At 45.4% G+C, this 21,313-nt stretch overlaps 2 long non-coding RNA genes across 3 annotated transcripts; one reads left to right on the top strand and one right to left on the bottom strand.

The window, feature by feature from the left end:
• Positions 1–2,353: 2,353 nt before the first annotated feature.
• On the bottom strand, positions 2,354–19,583 carry LOC309351721. 2 transcript variants are annotated; one of them, XR_014160946.1, is made up of 4 exons: positions 16,968–19,583; positions 13,557–13,694; positions 12,074–12,626; positions 2,354–3,315 (listed from the first exon to the last, which is right to left on the bottom strand). It is a non-coding gene; the product is annotated as an uncharacterized lncRNA (long non-coding RNA). The 2 variants fall into 2 exon arrangements; XR_014160945.1 differs by having other exon boundaries at positions 12,074–13,694.
• LOC309351727 lies at positions 9,494–12,897 on the top strand. Its single transcript, XR_014160951.1, has 3 exons — positions 9,494–10,886; positions 11,576–12,714; positions 12,815–12,897. It is a non-coding gene; the product is annotated as an uncharacterized lncRNA (long non-coding RNA).
• Positions 19,584–21,313: the final 1,730 nt, after the last annotated feature.

Raw genomic sequence — 21,313 nt, 5'->3', positions numbered from 1 at the left:
TTATTTTGTTCACTGGTGGACCACTGCACCAGTTGGGCCTCCAAGACATGGTTTTATAGAATGCCAAACCTGTGTTGAAAACACCTGCAAACCTGGGAAGGGCTGAGCTTTTAGATGTAGCCGCCCATTGCTATTAGGGCTTCTTGGAACTCAGTTTGACGTAACAGCCTGCTGCTGAGCAAAGGTTTCAAAAGAAGCACAGCTAAAAGAAGAGTCTGGTTTTCCTTTTTGCCTTATGGTTCTACCCTCAGCTATTTGAAAAGGAATCATATTTCAAGCCATAATCTTATTGGAGGAAATGTTACACAGCAGAGTGAATAATTCATACTTTTAGGCTGGAACTACTCTAACCTTTAGATCATAGTGGCTGTTTTTTTTAAAAAAACAATGTTTTCACCCGTGATTTAATATAAATCCTCCCAGTTTCTCCCCTTCTGCTCTTCCCTTAGAAGTGTCTTGTTTTCAACCACATGGGTGGCTGCCTGCTTCCTTCATGTGGCCAGCCTCTTCACCTGCCACACCCATCCTTTTTCTCTTTGGATGAGGAAGTAGCTTTGACCCTGAAAAACCATATATGAAAGGCTCGTTACCACTCACTGCTATCTTCATAGATGCTTCTGTTGCAGACACATGTAGATTTTTTATGAAGCTGATATTTTTTTGTCCTTGGTTTTTGCACATAACGCTTTCTTGGCTCTTAGTGTGGTCCTCTTCTCTCTGTGTACAGAGTCAAGATCTGAAGGGGTCTGTTGGAGAGGAGGGAGTTTTGCCCACTTCCTTGCAGCACAAGGCAGTCAGAAAGAGTTTAAAGGAGTTCTCTTTCATTGAGACAGCCCTAAATGCCCAGGCAGCAATGTTCCTGCCAGCATCCTCAAGGAGGCTGCCCAGCCAGCTTCAGGAAATTGTGCCAGGAAGAGGGAGGAGGCCGGACTCTTAATTTTGTCCTTGACGGTTGCTACAGAGGTTTTGCTATGGGGATCAAATTTTGTAGATGAAACTTTAAACAAAATGTTAAGTATTTGTTATTAAGGATTCTTGGGAATGGTTTGAGAGGGCATGGGCTTGTATCAAGAACAGTGCTAAATAACTGTCCTGTCAGCATGAGGATTTACACTTGTGGAAATCAGCTCCCCCCACCCTCCTTCCCTTTGCATGCCTCGTGAATCTGTTCTGGGGGATCTCCCAACCCTGTGGAGCAGATTTGCGGAGGGGGCTAGACAGATATCTAAAGGGTTGTCACATGGAATATGGAGCAAGCTTGTTTCCCCCTGCTCTGGAGGGTAGGACTTGAACCAATGGAATCAAATTACAAGAAAGAAGATTCCCACTAAACGTCAGGAAGAACTTTCTGACAACAAGAGCTGTTTCACAGTGGAAGTCACTCGGTGGTGGACTCTCCTTCCTTGGAGATTTTTAAGCAGAGGGTGGGTGGCCATCTGTCATGGATGCTTTAGTTGAGATTACTGCATTGCAGGGGTTTGGACTAGATGACCCTTGGGGTCCCTTCCAACTCTACAATTTGATGAGTCTATGTGCAGGGGGAGGAGAAACGTCCCATTGCGCAAGTGTAAATCCTTGTGCAGATGGGACAATTACCGTATTTTTCGCCCTACAGGATGCACTTTTCCCCCTCCAAAAATGGAGGGGAAATCTGTGTGCGTCCTATGGGGCGAATACAGGCTTTCGCTGAAGCTTGGAGAGCGAGAGGGGTCGGTGCGCTTCCAGGCTTCAGGAAGCTATCAGCAAGCCTGGGGAGCCCACGGGAGTTCCCGCAGGGCTCCCTAGGCTGCGGATAGCAGCCTGCCGCCCAGCGCGCAAGGCGCCCTGAAGCAGAGCGCCCCTAGTGCCGGGCAGACATCGGCCAGCCCCACAAGCTCGGGGGACAGCGGGGAGGCGCAGCGCCATCCCGCTGTTCCCTACCTGGTTTGGAGGCTGGCGCTGGGGAGAAGCGCACTTCTCCCCAGCGCCAGCCCCACGAGCTCGGGGGACAGCAAGGAGGCGGAGCGCCACCATACCGCTGTTCCCCGAACTGGTTTGGTTTCCCCGACCTGGTTTTGGGGGGGAAATAAAGGGGGGAAAATTTCCTTTATTTCCCCCCAAAAAAACTAGGTGCGTCCTATGGGACGGAGCGTCCTATGGGACGAAAAATACGGTACTTACTGCTGCATGGAATGCAAGCCATGGTGTCTTGCCTCCATAGAGTTTTCCCTCCAATGTCCACCTAACTACAATGCTCTCTCTTGTTGCAAAATACTGAAAGCCAAAGTAGGGCCTTGTCTTATTTCTGATTTAGGGTTGTCAATCGGTAACCTGGAGGTGATATCTGGAGAAAGCGAGCTGTTGTTCTTCTTCCTCTCTCATAGTGTGTCCAGTGATGCTGCATGGTAGGACAAGATCATAGAGGAGTGCTTTGACAACATGGGGCATAGTTAAAGGATGGAACTTGCTACCCAGAGGAGGCTGGTCCTTTTGAGCTCTGGCCCAGCAGCCTCTGTCTGCCCTCACCTCCACCTGCCAGTCCAGACTGCAACCTTAGCTGTCAGCTTCCTTCTCTTTAGTCTCAGTATTACCTCCTGCAGAACTGAGCAGGGAGGAGGATGGGGACAAAAGCAGAGTTAGTTCGCTTTGGTTCTGCCCACCTCTGACCTCCCTGCTATCTGCTACACCAGTCTTAAGGGACACTTGCCACTACTGTTGTTGCCATAAGCTGTGGTGCTGGCTATGCTGGCTTGGGGGGGGCAGTTAAAGTATGCTGGCTGCCAACTTAAAGCAAAGGGGAATAGGCAAAAGAGGGTATAAGAGGAGCATAAAGGTTACTAGTCTTGACTATCTAGTACTTCCAGGATCAGAGACATCATGCTTCTGAACACCAGGTGTTGGCGAACATGAACAGGAAAGGTCCTGAACTCATATCCTGCTTGTGGGATTCCCAAAGGCATCCAGTTGGCCACTTCTGGAAGCAGGCTATTGGATGAGATTGGCTGTTGGTTTGATCTAGCAGGGCTTGTGCTTCTTCAATGGATCTAAATAAGGCTGCCTCCATGATTCATGGGACCTGATGCTCTTTCATGTCTCAGATTTGAAGAGTTTTTATCACAGCTTGAAACTGTTCTCTGCGACAATGAGGGATAGAAGCTTAGCTTCTCGAGACTTAATTCCAGCCCTGGGTGCCAAATTCCATGCTTGCGCTATGCATAGTTGGAGAAGGCACATTTCCTGCCTGTAGCAAAGGGAGGCATTGTCAGCGACGTGCAGGAAAAGTCTAGGAGGGGGAGCAGGCCTGGTATGTTTTCTACAGTGGTTAACTTCAGTGCCCTGCCATAAACACAGAACAGGAAAAAACAGCTGCAGGCACTGTGACTTTGCATTGTGTATTTGAGAGCCTGCATAAATTGGCTATTTTATCGCTTCCTTCCAAGGCTCTGGGGCCTGGGTGGTATTGTGTACAACAAGCTGGAGATTTACTGGCAACCCCTAATATGTGCATCACTTTGTGACAGTCACAATTGCTGATTCTTTCTAATACAAAGTGGGGGGGGGGCCCTGTGAGTATTTCAGCAAAGAAAGAGAGCGACATGCATCTCCTCCCTCTCGCCCTCTCCAAATCACTAGCAGCTTTTAAAATGGCCTAAAATCTCTTGAGGCTTTGGATGCTTTTTGCGTTATGAATTGAAAATGTCAGAGAAGCAGAAGGGCAAAGATGCTACTGTTATGCAGCCAGCCCTGACTTAATTGCCTCTCCCTTTTTGCCTCTGCAGAAGGGAATTGCTGTGGGCCCTGGCTGATCACTACTAGCAAGAGAAGGGCGCTTGCCTGCTCTTTGGCCTTCACGTGTGCCAGCCACCCTTTTGTCAAATTCAGTTTTTTCAGAGCTATATACATTGAAACAATTAACAACACACACACAAAAATGCCCAGGTGATTAAGAATGCCTGGCTGGTACCTAAAAACTTGTAAAATAGTTGCCAGGTGCAGCCTTTTGGGGAAGGAATTCGGAACTTAGAGGGGCCACCACTGAAAAGGCCTTTGCAGTCATGCTGCACTGCTAGGAAGGAAAGCACTTAAAGCAGCATCTCAGCAGAAATTCTCATGAAACGCCGTGCATCTGAAGCACATGGCTCCCCCACAAAAAATCATGGAAACTGTCATTTGCTAAGGGTGCAGAGAATTATAGCTTTGTAAGGGGGGAACTGTGTGCAACCCTGCAATGGACCTCAGGCTTCCATGGCGCAGGGAGGGTGGGCGACCCGTGGGGCTGGATGTGCACAGATAAACAAATACCTGTGTGCATGCCTAAGGCCTCAGGTTTCTGGAAGCCAGGGGATGGGGGGTGGGGAAGTCTTAAATGAGAGGCAGGAGACAGCAACACACTGTGCAAATACATCCCGGGAAACTGCCTGCTGGTTTGGATGGAAAACACAGGGGTAAGTCTGTTTCTCAAGATGTCCTGTTTTCCCTCCGCCCCCTTTTAGTTGCAGCGTTGCTTGTCTGTCCAGCTTAGCTTAAGACACGTCATCACCCCCCTCTAATCGCCATCTCAGGTGACCAGTGCAGACAGGCCCAGAGCCAAAGAGGTCCTCTGAGAAAGAAGTGTTGGCAGGTTTGGGGGAACCCTGAGGTTTGCAGAAGTGCTAAAAATATTTAGGGGGAAGGGAATCGTAAGTGCGGGGGGCAGACTTAAAAACAGCCCCATGGGGACAGTATTCTCAGTGAGCCCAAAATGCAGGCATACCGTTGGGGAGGGGATGGAAAATGAGCAAGGAGGGTGGAGGACCCTGGAAAGAGGCGTGGTTGGCTGGCAGCCACACTGCAACACTTTGTTACAGATCCCACTTGGATACCTATAAAATACTCAGGTTTGAAGCGGCTAGCAACCCTTTAGCCCTCTTTTGGTTTGGGGAGCTGTGTGGCGGAGGGGGGGGGGTGAGAAAGGCATTCTTTATGCCTTCCTCACTCCGGTAACTCTCCTCTCCCCTTCTCGAAGTCTGCAGAAGTACTAGTTACAGATAGGTAGCCGTGTTGGTCTGCCATAGTCAAAACAAAACAAATTCCTTCCAGTAGCACCTTAAAGACCAACTAAGTCAGTTCTTGGTATGAGCTTTCGTGTGCATGCACACTTCTTCAGATACACATGTGATACACTGTGTATCTGAAGAAGTGTGCATGCACACGAAAGCTCATACCAAGAACTGACTTAGTTGGTCTTTAAGGTGCTACTGGAAGGAATTTGTTTTGTTTTGCAGAAGTACTGTAAGGCTCCTTTTCCAGGTTGTCTGAAGCCTTGGAACAGGAATGCTCCTCTTGGGCACTGGGGATGCACCGCAACATTTAGTTGCAGGTCCCACTTGCATTGTTCTAGTCTTGTCTTACTAAAAAGGGCAGTGTGCCTCTTTTGCAGAAAGCGCTTTGCTCCGCTTCAGTGATCGCAATTTATGTACCACTGCACTACTGACTTCGAAACCTCCTGTTCCTAAAATAGCTGACGGAAGAATGTTCCTGTCTCGCTTATTTTTATATACATATATTTTTTACCTTGACCGCCAGCCTTGGTGTTTTAACAGGTCACACACCTACCTGACTATGCCTGAGATTGTACAGCCCAGTGGTTAGAGCCGTCGGCTGTGAAATCACATAAAAGAAAAGCAAGCTGCAACAAGATGTTGCGGAGTGGATTGTTCCCATTGGGGGTTCCAGAGACCCAGCCCTGCCTTCCCCCAGGATATTTAATTCCATCCCCTCACCCCAAACAATGAGTTGGCATTCTGTGGTCACTTAGCATATTTAGTCATCACTGGGCTGCTTGAGGATTACTCCCCATTAGCTTCCCCCCCCTCCTTAAAACTTGTTTGTATTTCTGCAAATCTTGAGGTTCCTTCAAATCTGCCGATCCATCCCTTTGTGTGTGTTAATGGTATTATTTTGGCTATGTAAGGATCTGCACTGAAGAGAAGTGGGTTTGCTCTTAGAAGGATGTTATTTCTAGCAATTGTTTTGGAGGCCTTGTGGTTTAAAATCTGAAGCTGAGTTAGCTGATGGTACTTTTGATTTTTCTTTCTTTATATTATTGATGTTTGTAATGTTATTGCTATGTTTGCATTCAGGAACTTTAAAATGTTCCTCTCATGGCCTCTGGCTAGCACAATGAGCTTATTAATAGGATGTCCATCTCTGATTGTCCTTGGCTGGTTGTTAGTCTCTTTACAAGACTACTTAGAATCACAGAATTGTAGAATTTGAAGGGACCCCCCGGGTCATCTAGTCCAACCCCCTACAATGCAGGTATCTTTGCCCAGAGTGGGGCTCAAGCCCATGACCCTGAGTCTCATGCTGTACTGTCTGAACTATCTCTCTTCTAGTGCTCTTCTCCGTCTTGTCCAAGTTTTGATTAGTTATTGCCTAGGTGCAAGTTGAGGGTGCAAGTTGAGGGCACAAGAAGAAGGGGACAACAGAGGACAAGATGGTTGGACAGTGTTCTCAAAGCTACAAGCATGAGTCCGATCAAACTGCGGGAGGCAGTGGAAGACAGGAGTGCCTGGCATGCTCTGGTCCATGGGGTCATGAAGAGTCGGACACAACTAAATGACTAAAGAACGACAACAACGACTAAACGACAACAACAGGTGCAAGTTGCCCCTATAAGCTAGATTTAGATTCAGATATCTTTAATACGGTCAATGACCAGAAAGCTGGACATTGCACAGTATTTATGCACTAGAAGCTTGCTATCTGAGGGTTTATTCACACTTATCTTTCCTCTGCTCTTTCCAGGCACAGTCCACAATTTAAAGCTCTGTGTCCAAGCACCCTTCTTTTTGCTCCAGAGCTTCCCCTGTGAAAATCCACACTTTAAAGTTCAGTTAGAGCAAACAACAATCCGTGGAAAACCCAAATTGACATTCGCTCTGATTCATCTTTAAAGAGCATGTTTTTGCAGGGAAAGCTCCGTGCAAAAAAACCAAAACCCTCAATGCTCGGACACAGAGCGTTAAAGCTCTCACCTCTGCCTGCAAACAGCAGGGTAAAAGGTAAATGTGGAAAAGCCCTAAGTGTTATGGGCAGGATCTCACTGTTCATAGCAATTTAACCTAGGGTTAAATATAACACCTAAGTAGTCATATAGTCTTGCTTTTGGGTGGGGGAAACCTACCAAAAACAAACACAGCATTTTTGCTTCTTTCCATTGGCCTTGTTCACAGCCATCAGTATGCCTATATATAGAATCCAAAATGAATTGCTATGGTAAGTTTTACTGTACCTATGGAAACTTAACAGGCTGGTTTCCTCTTATGATGGCAGTCCTTCAGAACCAATGAATTTAGTATCCCCAAAAGACCAGTGCCAATAATCTTTGCTTGGTGGACTAGCACATCCAAAATATTTTGAGAGAGGATTCAGTTTAAATACATATTATTAACTGCAGCACAGTGCATCACCTTCATCAGCCTGGTGCCCTCTATATGTTTTGGACTACAATTCCCATCAGCTGCAGCCACCATGACCATGCTAGGAGTTGTAGCCAAACTCATCTGGAAAGCACCTGGATTGGGGTTGCAATATGATCCATGGACCTGCAGCTATCTCTCATTCGTAGGATGCTCCTAAGTGCTTGCCTGGATTTGTTTTGCCAAATGATTGGGCATAGGCCATGTATTAAATTTGCATATGGTGAAATGGATTTACGAGAAGTTCCTGCGGCACCCCAGTGCTTATGCTTGGCATGTAATGAAATCCCTGTTCAGCAGTTACTTCTGCATGGGAAATAAAGGCTTGACCCACATACAGGTTTTTGTAGCGCTGGTTACATATGCTCACTTGTGTCTAGACACAAGCCAAGATTGCACATTCCCAATATAGGTATTGGTATACATGATGCAAAATATGTGTGTTACGTAAATGACAGAGGCACGTCTTATTCCAATTAACATTACCATTAAGAGTCTGAGAATGGCTGGCTTTTGTCCTACCAAAGGGTGGTCCTCTTTTCCAGATGTGGGGAACCTGTCATCCACTCCAAAGCCCATCAGCCACAACCTGAATGGCCAATGGACAGGAATTATGGGTGTTGCAGTCCAGCAGCATCTGGAGGGCCCCAGATACTTCATCCCTGCTCTATTCCATTCTCTTTTGCAGCACACATCTGTGCCATCTTTCGCCTGCAAATCCTTTCAAATCCTTTTCTTCACCACAACCCCTCGTCTATCAACATCTTATATGTGTTTTTTAAAAAATCAAAACGAAACCATATATAGTATGAAGAAACAGTTTCAAGTAAGAAAAGCTCACACCCCTCATCAGGGGTTTGATGATAAGGAAAGCACTGGTAGATAGACCCTCTGTGTAAAACAATACCCTCAGACACTGAGGTATCAAATACTGTACTAATCAGAAACAACATGTTGCATTTGGGGATGGGAGTAGACAACAAATGATTTTGCAAGCTTAACTGTTGTAATGGCCGGTGCCAACTGGCAGATGTTTGCGAAACACTTTGAACTAGGAGGGTGTTGTAGAAATTAATTGCACCTTAAATAGTTGGCTAGTAAATCTGTCCTGCAGCAGTCTTATGCAGTACTTTTTGAGCATCATGGGAGGATCTCAGCATCTCCCCCTAAGGCAGTGACTAACGCTGGATAAACTATGCTCTGCAGGAGGCTAAGAGCTCACTCAGGGTTAATGCAGAAAATCACCCCCCTGGCTGCTTAGAGAAACATGTCTGAAAGATGAGACTACATCTCCAAAGAGGCAGGGCAGAGTAACCACATCCTCCTCTCTGAGGCTGAAATATTCCGCTTCACTGTTAACTCAGCAGGGAACAAAGAAGATTAACCAGAATGTAAACTGCTGGGTGTTTTTCTTTTTTTTTTCTTCCAAAAGTCAGACACACATGCAGGAAGGTCCTTGTCGTCCTTCAAGCCCTGCAGGTGTCTGATTTAGTAGCTCCAGAAACAAGAAGAGCTATTGTTCAGTGTTTATAATTAAACAGCTTTTTGGCAATGGACAGGAAGCCTCCCCCCCCCCATCCACAACATGCTCTCTACATTTTTCCTTCTTTCCCTGGGGATATTAATCCCTAATCACAAGCCTTTTAGAGTGACATACAGTACTTTAACTTGTTTCGAGCTTTGGTAGTGTAGATGCAAGCTTTGCTTCTTCCAAGTAGAGTAGATGCTTGTGAGCGAGAGACATGGGAGGAAGGCAATGCTAGCAGGAAGAGGCTGCAAAGACACCTAGGCAGAACCAGAGGAGCTGGGGTCACCAACATGGCATCTGTGGACACCACAGTACCCTCAGACACCACCCTTGAAGTCTGCCCTGGGCCCTACTCCTTCCAGTTTTATTTTTAATGTTTGTTGCCGTTGTTTGGGTTACCCAATTTTCTTTTTTGGGGGGTGGTCTGGCTTCGTTTGTCTGGCTTTCATTGGTTTTGCCTAGTTTCCTGTTGGAGCAGGAGGAGGTTTTGAGCATTGGAAATATTGGCATATTTTGTGGTGCCCCTAGCAATTTATTAGACTTCCCTTGATTCCTGTGTTGTAGGAGGCTGGATTAGATAACTCTTGCAATCCCTTCCAGCTCTACCATTCTAAAAAGGACTGGGGATGGCTGGCTCTGGAAACATTAGGCCTGGAAGTGCCAACACATTTTTGGTGCAGGTGAGAAGGGGTTCTGTTTTAAATATCACAGGGAGCCAGACCCAGCCCTGCCATTGGGCACCATGCGGCAACTGCCTTAGGCAGCAGATACTATTGAGCAGGAAGCAGCATTGAAGGGTTGTAGGCCTGAGCTGCCTGCTACACGTTGTTGCTGTTGTTGTTGTTGTTTCTACCCCACCCATCTGGCTGGGTTTCCCCAGCCACTCTGGACAGCTTTCAAGAGAACATTAAAAACAGAATAAAACTTCAAACATTAAAAACTTCCCTAAACAGGGCTTCCTTCAGATGTCTTCTAAAAGTCAGGTAGTTGTTTATTTCCTTGACATCTGATGGGAGCGCGTTCCACAGGGCGGGTGCCACTACCGAGAAGGCCCTCTGCCTGGTTCTCTGTAACCACTTCTTGCAGTGAGGGAATCGCCAAAAGGCCCTCAGTACTGGACCTCAGTGTCTGGGCTGAACAATGGGGGTGGGGAGGCTCCTTCAGGTATGCTGGGCCGAGGCCTGCAGCCCCTGAGCTATCTACCACCAGTACTGACTCACTTGTGATTCTTCACGCATGGAGAGACCAAGAGTAGGGTGCTTGCTGTGGGGGTCATGTCAGGGGGAGGCCTTATTACATTCATATACCAACGTTCCTCCAAGGAACTCAAGGTACTGACCATGGGTCTCCACCTCTTTTTATCCTCACAGCAGGAAGGTTAGGGTGAGGTCTCCCTGTGAGTTTCATGGGTGAGTAAGGCTTTGAACCCTGGTCTCCCAGCTCCTCATCCAGCACTCTAACCATTATACCGCACTGCCTCACCACAACACTAGTGAAGCTCTGCAGGCAGCAGCAGCTGTACCATGGATCTTCCCTGCCCAGAAAGGTAGCTTTGAAACATCAGGTTAGGGCGGTCTTAGTAGTAAAAGCAAATTTCATGAGGTTGGAGCCGCTACAGACAAGCAATTCCTGTCCTGCATTTCAGACCACTTCACACATCTTTCAGTGCAATCATATGGTCCAGCTAAGATGGCTGCTGCCGCTATGTTGGGTCTTATCGGGCACTGATGTAAAGTTAGTGGGACACTTACACTTTTCTAGCAGTGAAATCAAACCTAGCAACAATGGAAGCTATGCTGTCATGCATGATTCACAGCAGCACTCACCGGTGACACAGACAATGTTCATAAAACTACAGACAACACATAGGGGATTCTGTGATGGTAAGAGTCATTGTGCAAGAGAAAGGGATGGAGGTGTGATAGGAATTTTATGGTTTTAGATATATGGCAACGTTTATAACCACACGTACATAGATCAGCACAGGAAAGCCAACCTGGAACCATTTTGATTCCTAAACTGACCAAATGTTTTCTCTGCAAGGTCAAAGTGGAAAAGTCTCCCCATTGTCTCTTTCCTCACAAATCCTGTCTTAAGGACACATTTAAGATATGAATAAGGTGTGAGCCTGTGACCTGGCCCAGGAAATAAGTATTTTACCACTACAAAAGAATGGCTAGGCTCCCCAGGAAATCCAATCAAGTAACCTGCCAGACAGGAGATAAACAAGGACAAGAGAAAAACAACATTTAAATTTCTGTGATGTAGGTGGGATGTATCTGAGGGGTGGTCTTAGGTTACACCCCTTCTGTGATGTATGCATAATGTTTCTGGGGGTGGTCTTGATCTACAGGGTGGCAATTTCAAAAGTCTTTATAAGGCCTTGCACGCCATTGTTCTGGGTCCTCCTCCTCTCCTGCGTGTGAGGGGAGTACCCTGTTGCAACAGATCAATAAAGATCAAGCTTACTAGCTGCCTTGCTTCTCAATATTCTCCGGTTGGCCTCTGTTATTTTCTCCTACCAATAGGGAACCTATGTAAGGACTCTATATGGGCTCTTGGATACCCCATAAGGGAAAAGGGCATATTTTTATTTACAACAGAGGGCACACAGACAAGGAAGGAGGGGCTCTGCAAAACCAAGATTGGAGGAGGAGACACTTTTGTCTGGCTGTTAGCTGAGCGGGAATGAGCAATGGAATGGGAAACTGGAAACGTGGATTTAAGGGCCAGCCTGAGAAATGCTCAGGTAACCTCTATTTGACTAAGCCTAAGGATTCCTGCCAACTATTAAATTTTTAGATTAGAAAAGAGAGAGCTTTTTGCATGGTTACTTGATTATCTAGAATACTTTTATTTAACCTCCACCTAAATTTAACCTCTAATAACACTGGATTGTGATCTGATAAAGTCTTTGGTTGTATTTCAGTTCTTTTTATTCTCAGTATTAACTCATTTGATAGCCATATTGAGTCAATTCTTCTGGCAGATTGATTTGGCTTTGCATAAGGGGTGTATTCTCTTTCAAATGGGTGTCTAAATTGCCAAACATCAGTCAATTTTAAATTCCCCACCAGATTGAAAAAAGTCACAGATAGTCTACCTTCTTTTGAGTCCGTTTTCTTATCCATTTCTAATGAAACTACCGTGTCCAGTTTGGGAGTAGTTGTCCAAACTTCTGGAGAGGCACCAGATTGGCAAAGGCTGCTGCTGTGTGTGGATCTGGAGCTTCTGTGAATTAAGTTCATGGCTAGCTGGGGTCTCACTGGCTTTGTGCTTTGCAAGACGTCCTGCTGACCAGGCCCAGAAAATCCTGCTGGCACCTCTTAGCTTAAAGCAAGCCCTGGTAGGAAGAACCAGGGTTTGCTCTTCTCCTTGGAAAGTCAGACTATACTTACACCTCTATATTAGCATAGGCACATTTTAGGTGCCAGAGTCTTTATAAGTATCTAGCAACACCCCTGCATGGTATGCCTTGCGTGTCTGGAAAGTCCTTGCCTGGGTATCTATAACAGAGCAGAATTGGAAAAAGCTTCAAAGCATTTCTGGTGTTCCAGGACACGTAAAAATGCCTTAAGTCTCCAAATATGTTTCCAAGTAGCAACTGCTAACTTTGCGGTAGGAGGATGAACTCAGACTGTGGGAAACAAGAGACCCTGCAAAAAAAGAAAGAAAGAAGTTTCCCTGGAGTGTATTGATGGACACATCACCAAGCTGGAGAGTGGACCTTCCTTCTCCTCTAGTGTAAGCTGGTTTTGTTGTCCTTTAAGGGGAGGGGGAGGGGACAGGAAGTCCTTTCTGCTCACAGTCCACTAATTAGGCAGGAATGTTATCTCCATTGCAGATGTTGACTCTGACATCCCCCTAACCTCCTGGCAACAAAATGAAAATTAAACTAAAGCAACAGCAGTAAGAAGAGACACTGGGGAGAGGCAGGGGAGGAAATGTCTTCTGTGAAGGTTGGGAATAAAAAGGAACTGGGGCCCCATGACAATTCTTGAGCCACAGAACTGGATGGGATTGGCTGCAGTTTCAGATGCTCTTCCTCATGTTCCTGCTGCTCTCAACATCAGCACCACCAAATATGGGGAGGGGGCAGCAGATATTATTTCAGGGATGGGAACCCTGGTTTAAAGTTACTCCGCTAGGACAACAAAACCCAACCTAAAGCAGTGGGAACCAGAAATGGCATTGTCTGCTCTGTTTGCATGTGCTGGGCTTGTGTGGAGAAGCCCTCCTACAAAGTAGCTAGAGGCAACCTTGGCATCTTGCTCTGGGAAGGGTGGGGCTCAAGCAATTGCTCTGGCGTATTTCAGAAGAGTCTTCCACCCTTTTCCTGCAGCGAGCCTCCATGGTTGGGTTCATTAAAATGAATGAGTGGGAAGGGGGTTATTTTGAGATTTTGCTTCCAGCGCCAAACATGTGTAAGGGCCGAAAGAGGCATGACGTTGAATGCAGCACTACGTTTAACATGCAAGCTTTAAAATAAAAAAAAAGTGAATTCCATCAGCTGTTCCGTCAATTCCACCTGAACTAATAATTAACAGGATCTCAGAGCAAGCACCATGGATGAATTTAACACTTACCACCCCACTCTGTGCTCTGTTCATCTTAATTATCTATCAGCCCTCTGCAGCTGATGTTATTTGCAAAGATGCATTTTACATCACAATAGCTGAGTCCTGGGATTGTACTGCTAAGAGTAGTGGTGGCTAAGAGTAGTGCTGCAAAAGGAGATTGTTGTTGTTAATACCCTGCCCATCTGACTGGGTTGCCCCAGGTACTCTGGGTGTCTCCTAACACATACAAAAACATAATAAAACACCAAACATTAAAAACTTTCCCATACAGATCCGCCTTCAGATGTCTTCTACAAGTTGTATAGTTATTTATCTCCTTGACATCTGAAGGGAGGGCATTCCACAAGGAGGGCGCCACAACAGCAACTTGCTGTCCAATCACAGAAGTCTTTCTCTTTATTGTTCAGTGACATACACCAGTGGTTCCAAACCACTCTTAAGAGATTCAGAGAAACCCTTTTACATCATTTCTTTTTTCTTAAGCTCTGCTGTAGGTGCTAGAACACCAAAGAGAGACTATCAAGTAGGACATTAATTATATAGTATATATTACCACGAGCTTCAACACTCAGTGTCTTGGATTCTTTCTCACACTGATGCCATTTTTAAAACATTTGGTTAGTCTATTAGTCTACTTATTTTTTCTGCATGCTTTGAAAGGTTGTGCTTCACAGCTGTGGGATGAGAACAGCAAAGGCCCGTAGAGGTATACAAAAGCAGTGATAACAAAAAAAATTCCTTCCAGTAGCACCTTAAAGACCAACTAAGTCAGTTCTTGGTATGAGCTTTCGTGTGCATGCACACTTCTTCAGATACACATGTATCTGAAGAAGTGTGCATGCACACGAAAGCTCATACCAAGAACTGACTTAGTTGGTCTTTAAGGTGCTACTGGAAGGAATTTTTTTTGTTTTGACTATGGCAGACCAACACGGCTACCTATCTGTAAAAGCAGTGATGTCTGTCATCTCTCCCCACTAGCTGGAAGCAACGTTTATATACTATTTCAAGGTTGCAGGAGCATAATCATAACTGGCAGATGAGTAATGTAGAAGCTACCTGACCAGACCTTAGCTTAAATGTAAACATCTCTGCGGGGACACAAAAGGAAACTGGATCTGTGGCTGCCCAGCTGCAGAGCTGCTTGAGCTGAGATAACATAGACAAAGCCACACAGGCATTCATTCTTGCATATCCAGAATGTGTTCACACAGCTTCAAACAGGACCACCCCTTAAAAAACCTTTACTTCATATGCTCTGCAACTCAAGGCGAAACACTGGGTGGGATGCACTTGTAAGGCTGCCTGGTTTTGAGCTGGCCTTGCTAGCTTTAACAGCAGCAATTAGCAGGCAAGAAGTGTTTTTAGAGCCAGGCCCAGAAAATGCTCTATTGATTTCTGCATGCCAAACTGTTAAAAGAACAGGAGCAGAGCAGGTTGAGTTTTAGTTGTCAATTGGCAATGGACTTGTGCCCTAATTAGTATTTGGAGGGGGGCGCAGAGAGAACTGATGGATGTGCTTTGCTTCATGCTCAGGCTTTAAGTGATTGTCATATTTATGACCAGGAAGGGATTTTCTAACAAGTTAAGGCTTAGTACTATGGTGTTTTTTTTAAAATACAGCTTATACGTTATTGAAGCTATGTGCTTGTGGTACTTTTACCATAACTTAGGGCTTCTATATGCAATACTCTTCATTATTGCCCAATAGAAAGTCTTTACCCTTAAATACGACAGTATTTTGACTTAAAAACAACAACTAGCAAATTCTTCAGGTTCTACAGCTTTCAAAGTGGAGCTTCTACTTAAACCTGAACTGAGAGAGGCTTACTTTTGAGGAAACATGTTTAGAAATTTCTTGTGGAATTGCTCTTGCAGGCAAGATTCCACTTCATTAATTGCATCTGATGAAGCAAGACCTTGTCTACAAAATCTCATACTACTAAAAATGTGTTAGCTATTAAGGCTGTTTTGCTTTGCTATGGCATGCTAACAGCAATAGTCTTTTGAATTGTGTTATAAAATTGTTGGGAGCCCCAATACAAAAGGACTTCAGGGAAGAGTGGTTTGACTTGCTAACCTACCTCCTTTCAGCTCTAGGAGTCTTGCCAGTTATCTCCCAAAAAAGTAAATGGCAAAAATGAAGGACATTCAGAGGGAGGTGGGAGTGTTTAGAAATAGTAGTCATTATATTCCAAGAGCTGGACTTTCCAACTGGCTTCTTGACCCTATTGGCTTTGTTGTTAATCCCACTGACATCAATGGATTGCAACACTATATTGAACTGGAGCTTTGTCCCTAAATATGTTTTCATGCCAGGACTCAAACCTGGAAACTATTAAGTATCTTTATGCTGCAATCTTTTAACAACCCTGTAAATTAGACGGGTTATCATCCCCATTACAGATGGGATGCTGAGAGAGGACAACTTCTACTATCAAATGAGTTGGGCGCTTTCCCATATGCCTGTCTCTGAGCATATGCAAAATGCCTTTCGCTTGCCACTGAGGAAATCCAATCAGCCCCACTCCACCCACTTTGAGAAAGCCAGAAACACAGAGCAGGGGTTGCGCGATCCTTCCAACCTTTTGGGGAAATTAAATTTTCCAAAGAGCTGTGATGTTCTTGGGTGGGTTACTAGGAGGGCAGACAACAACTCTTGAAACTCGAGTACCATAACCGCTGCCCCATCCAGACATTGTTGGCTACAGCTCCCATTATTCCTGACCAATGGCCATGCTGGCTGGGTCTGATGGGAGTTGGTGTCCCTCAACATCTGGAAGGCCACCCTTGCCCACCTCTGGGCGAGCATGTGGCTGATCTATGTCTCTTCCTCGCCCTTCCCTTCGGCAGTCATTAGTGCAAGCAAAGTACAGCTTCCTTGCTTTGTGTTGTAATCTCCAATGACAACCAGATCTCAGCCTAAGGGTTTTTGGTTTTTTTAATAATATTATTTTCTGGCGAAGCCTCTTCCTCAAGGAGAGGGTGATCTACCCCACCCCACCCCTGCCTCCAGTTGCATCAACGAAGCCAGTGCATCTGGTGGTGCTTTGCGGCCAGGTAGGGGAAAAGGTGATCACAGGGTGGGTCGCTGAGCAGGGCCAGATTTAGGTTTGATGAGGCCCTGAGCTACTGCAGGTAATGGGGCCCTATATATGTCCAGCTGTCCTTTGTCAACAACAAATTGTCGCTGTTTTTTTGTGTTGAACATATGCTATATGGTAATTTATGGAACTAATCGGTATCTAAAGCCATTTGCCACTGTTGCTGTATGTAGGTTTTATTTTATTTGTTTTTTTTATCTTATATTTTGGAAATGTACATCCAGGTTTCCCCCCCTTTAATTTTCGGGGGAGGGAGCCCAAGAGAGTGGGGCCCGAAGCTATAGCTTGTTTAGTTTATACGTAAATCCGGCACACTCACAGTGTGTGAGTCAGGTGGGCGCCTCTCGTCGCAGCTGGATTTGAGAGGGATTTTCCCAAGGAAACGAGGTCAGTGGGTTTTCTCCCAGGCCGGACAGGCGCGGAGCTCGGGAGCGCGCGCCTCCCTCCCTCGAGGCGCCTCCCTCTTCCCAGAGCGAGGGCGAGAGCGCGCGTCCCGCCGGTCTCCCTCGCCTTGCCCATATAAGGCCGCGATTGTCACAACGCGCCATAAATAGCGCGGCGATGTTGTCATCACCTGCCCGCTCGCGCTGGGTTTTTGTTCAGGGCACCTTTCCAGCCGAGCCAGATCCCGCCTGCCTGCCGTTAGCAATTCTCTCTCTCTCGCGCGCTCTCTCTCTCTTACCCCCCCCCACCTCTTTTTCTCCTCCTCCCGCCCTTGCCGGTTGCAGTTCGTCTCCGAGCGGCGTGTCTCTGCACATCTTGCTGGCCGGGAGGAGGCCCCACACGCGAGCTCTTCCTCGCCCCGAAGAGGAGGGAGGCGCGACTCTCTATTTTGCATTCGTTTGTTTTTCGCTCGATTTATACGCCGCTTGCAGCGCGGTTTGCAAAAAAAGATAAAACCACGAAATTCGGGGGGGGGGGATTGCAACACGTTAAAACATACCAGAATACTCGAAGAGATAAAAATCCACACCAGCTTGAGTAAAAGGCATACGCCTGCCTGATATCAATAGGCAGAGGGGTGTTTCTTTTAATTTACATCGTAGGGAGCTTGATGCTCTCCTGCGTGGTGAATGAAAGTCGCATTAAGAAAGAAAAGCAATAAGAAATCTTAAAACCAACAGCACTATAAATCATAACCCACAGCATTCAAAAGTAAAATTATTTGTTAGATGTTTAATATCATAAATCAATTAATTAAATAAATGGGGGGAGAAAAGTACTCAATTAAAGATGCAACAGAAGCTTCCTTATACTGAGTCCTTTGACCCATCTTGTGCAGTACAGTGTTGTATTCCAACAGGGGTGGGGACCTTCGGCATTCGCTCATGGTCAATTTTCTGGGGGTCGCATGCGAGTGGTAGGCAGTGCTCTGCGCTGGGTGCAGAGCAGTCCAGGCAAAAATTGGTGGACTGATGGGTCTTATCCATGTACAGTGGGCTGCATTCCATCCAGGTAAGTGGCAGAGGTTTCTGTATACACATACACACCTGAGGAAGCAAGAGGCATCATCACAGTTCAAGGACACATTCCAGCCAGGTGAAAGCATTAGAATTGTAGAGTTGAAAGATGACTCTCTGAGGGGAACGAAACCATCACCACATATAAAGTCCTTTCTGTCTAGGACTTGCTAGCCAAATTTCTGGAAATCAGAAATGCCCTTCCCACATCTTGCACCCTCACCCAAGGGAATCTTAAGAGGGCTTGCTAAAAATTGGAAGGAGCAACTTTGGTTTGTGCAACGGCAAAATGATGTGAGATGAAGCTATTGGTTTCAGGATTTCAACTCTTGAATAACAGCCTGGTCTCAGTAGTTTTGAGAACATAAATATGGTGATAGTGGTGATGTCAGACTAGGACTAGAGAGATTCAAGTTTAAATTCCCACTCAGCCATGAAACTCCCTGGTGACTTTATCCAGTCACTATCTTTCAGTCTAACTCACCTCACAGGATTGTTACGCAGATAAAATTGGATGGGGAGAGTGTACATTGCTTTGACCTTTGGAGGAAAGGTGGAATGCCAGTGTAACAAATAATAAGCAGGCCTAAAATCTAGCCAAGCAGAACCTGTGTTTTCTTAAGGAACAAAAGGTTCTTAACCCAAATGGCTTGGCAAGCACATTCACCTGAGTCTTCTATTTTAGCCTACACTGGCCTTGTGCAATGCAGTTTCTAGACATTTAAAGATACCTTCATTCACACAGGGATGTAAAAATGGTCAGGGTACACCAAGCATGCCAAAACAAACAAGTACTACAATGGAAGGATTATAGGAGTTCCACTCTCATGCTTGAATAAGCCTTTCTTTGAAGGACAGGGGCTTTTCAGTGGCAACCAAAAAAACCGATCTAAGAGATGAGGCAACAGAATTAATTTAATGAGACATTATGGAGGAGAGCCTGCATTGGTGCCATCAGGACAGGTCCTGGGGCAGATAAGAACATAAGAGCACGGCTGGATTAGGCCAGCAGTGGCCCATCTAGTCCAGCATCCTGTTCTCACAGAAGCCAGTCAAATGTCTCTGGGAACCCCGAAACCAGGACCTAAGTGCAGCAGCACTATTCCCACTTGTGATTCCTGGTCCACAAAAGAACTGGTTATCTTATTCCATGACACTAAGTTTACTTAGGAGTCTCTTGTGAAGTACTTTGTCAATAGCTTTTTGAAAGTTCGAGTATGCTACGTCAACTGGATCACCTCTGTCTTTATGTTTGTTTACATTCTCAAAGAATTCTATTAGAGTTGCTGGTTCCTCTTGAGCAAGACTTGTTCTTCTGTATGCCTAGCAATTTTATCTTTAACAATGCTTTCCACTAGTTTTCCTAAAACAGACATTAAGCTTACATGCCTCTCGTTTCCAGGATCTCCCCCCGGATCAATTTTTAAAAATTGGCCACTTACTAGTCCTCAGGTACAGAGTCTGATCTTAAGGGCTGCACTTAGTAGAATGACTCAGAGGATTGGGAATTACAGCAGAGCTGGTTTTCCACAGTTTAAAGTAAAGAAGTAATACAAAATGCAATCTAAAAGAGGAAAGAGATAAGGCCTTAAGCCTAGAGCCAAAAATTCCCTAACTTCACCAGTGAAAGACTAGGTTTCCCTTAGATTCCTGGAGGGGGGAATTTCCTAACAGGAACGTGCCTGTTTTGCAAAGTTTGAAGTATATTTCATTGTAAATATCTCTTTTTATGGAACTTGAACTTACATTTATCCACACTTAAAAAAATTGTTTTTAAGAAGTCATGTGGATGTTTGCTTTGTGATTGTTTTTAAAACAAATTCTGATTGTGTCACAGTGCCAGTTATATTCACAGTCTGTAGTTTGCACATTGGAGAAGGCACCCCCCACTATTCCACTTTTTGGAATACTAAAGAGATGGTGAAGGAAGGCAATAAAATACTATTTACAAGCCATACATTACAAATTATCTGCAATGGGGTATTCTCCAGTTAGAGGATACACATTTACTGCAATGTGTGAATGGGGCCACAAATTCTTCCTTTGCCACAAGGATGCCCAAAATGTATCTTCGTGAAACAGATACTTCCTGCACTTCACACAATGTAGTTATCATGCATTTTACTATATGTGGTTATCTCCCTTCAGGAAAAGTATGAAATACTCTGGCATGTAAGTGCACCTGCTCATTTGATGGTGTGGCACGACAGAAGACATCAAAAATATAAAGGTCATATCAGGTGTCTGCGCCTCTTTGGAAACATGTCCCTAGAAGAGCTAAGGTGTAGGACTTGTCGTTCCATGTCTCTCGGAATTAATTGCACAATGTTCACTGTGAGTCAAAGGGCATCTTGAACGAGTTGAGGCTGTAAAAGCATTTTTAAAAGCAACCTTGTGACTTGAGAGAGTAAATTCACCTCTATCCTCTTTTTGCAGGGTTTTGCAGCTTGGGAACTACTGCAGAAGGAAAAAAGTTGGAAGCAAGCTTTGATTGCACAAAAAGCCAATTATGAAGTAGGATATTTAGCACAAATTATATGCTTCGATGCCAAGCTATGTGTTTATCCACTTTTGCCAGGACAACCTTGACCCAGCCACCATGTCTGTAGACTTTTTCCATGCAAAGATAGAGGAGCTGCGTTGAACTAATTTAAGAGTACAAAAGGTGAAAGGTTTTGAGTGACCTCCCACAGCTGTCCTCCAGGGACTCAGTTATAAATGAAAACAATACATTCTTTTTGGAAATATATAACAACTTGGAACAAGGCATGCCTGTAATCTACAGCACACTTTGGGAGACCCAGAGCTCTTGGGAAGTAGAGAACAGAGAAGTATTTGGGTAGGAGAAGAAATGACAGGTCTCCTCTGATTCTCTGCCCCCTCAAGTGCCTTCTCTCTGCAATTCTTGGATTATGTTTTCTGCACTCACTTGGAGGAAAATTGCTGTTAGTATGATTGCTGCTGGCACCCCGCTTCCCAGCTGGATTGTGCCAAGCAGTGAAGTCATTGTAATGTTATCAGGATCAACTGTTAGCTCCCTTTCCTGGGGCAAAGCACAGAGGCCGCTCCCTTCTCTGCATGAACTCCCTGAAGCTGGCTGTACCTGAAGGCATGCTGAGTAACTATGCAAGGAAGTGGGAAGGGAAAAAAGTGAGACCTAAGGACCAGCAGGGTCTTCACTCAGCCTACACATCAAAAG

Source organism: Podarcis erhardii (genome assembly GCF_964252035.2).
Source record: "Podarcis erhardii genome assembly, chromosome: 10".
NCBI classification, from domain to species: Eukaryota; Metazoa; Chordata; class Lepidosauria; order Squamata; family Lacertidae; genus Podarcis; species Podarcis erhardii.
The sequence above is the reverse complement of the archived record's forward strand: the minus strand, read 5'-3'. Positions and strand labels throughout refer to the sequence as shown.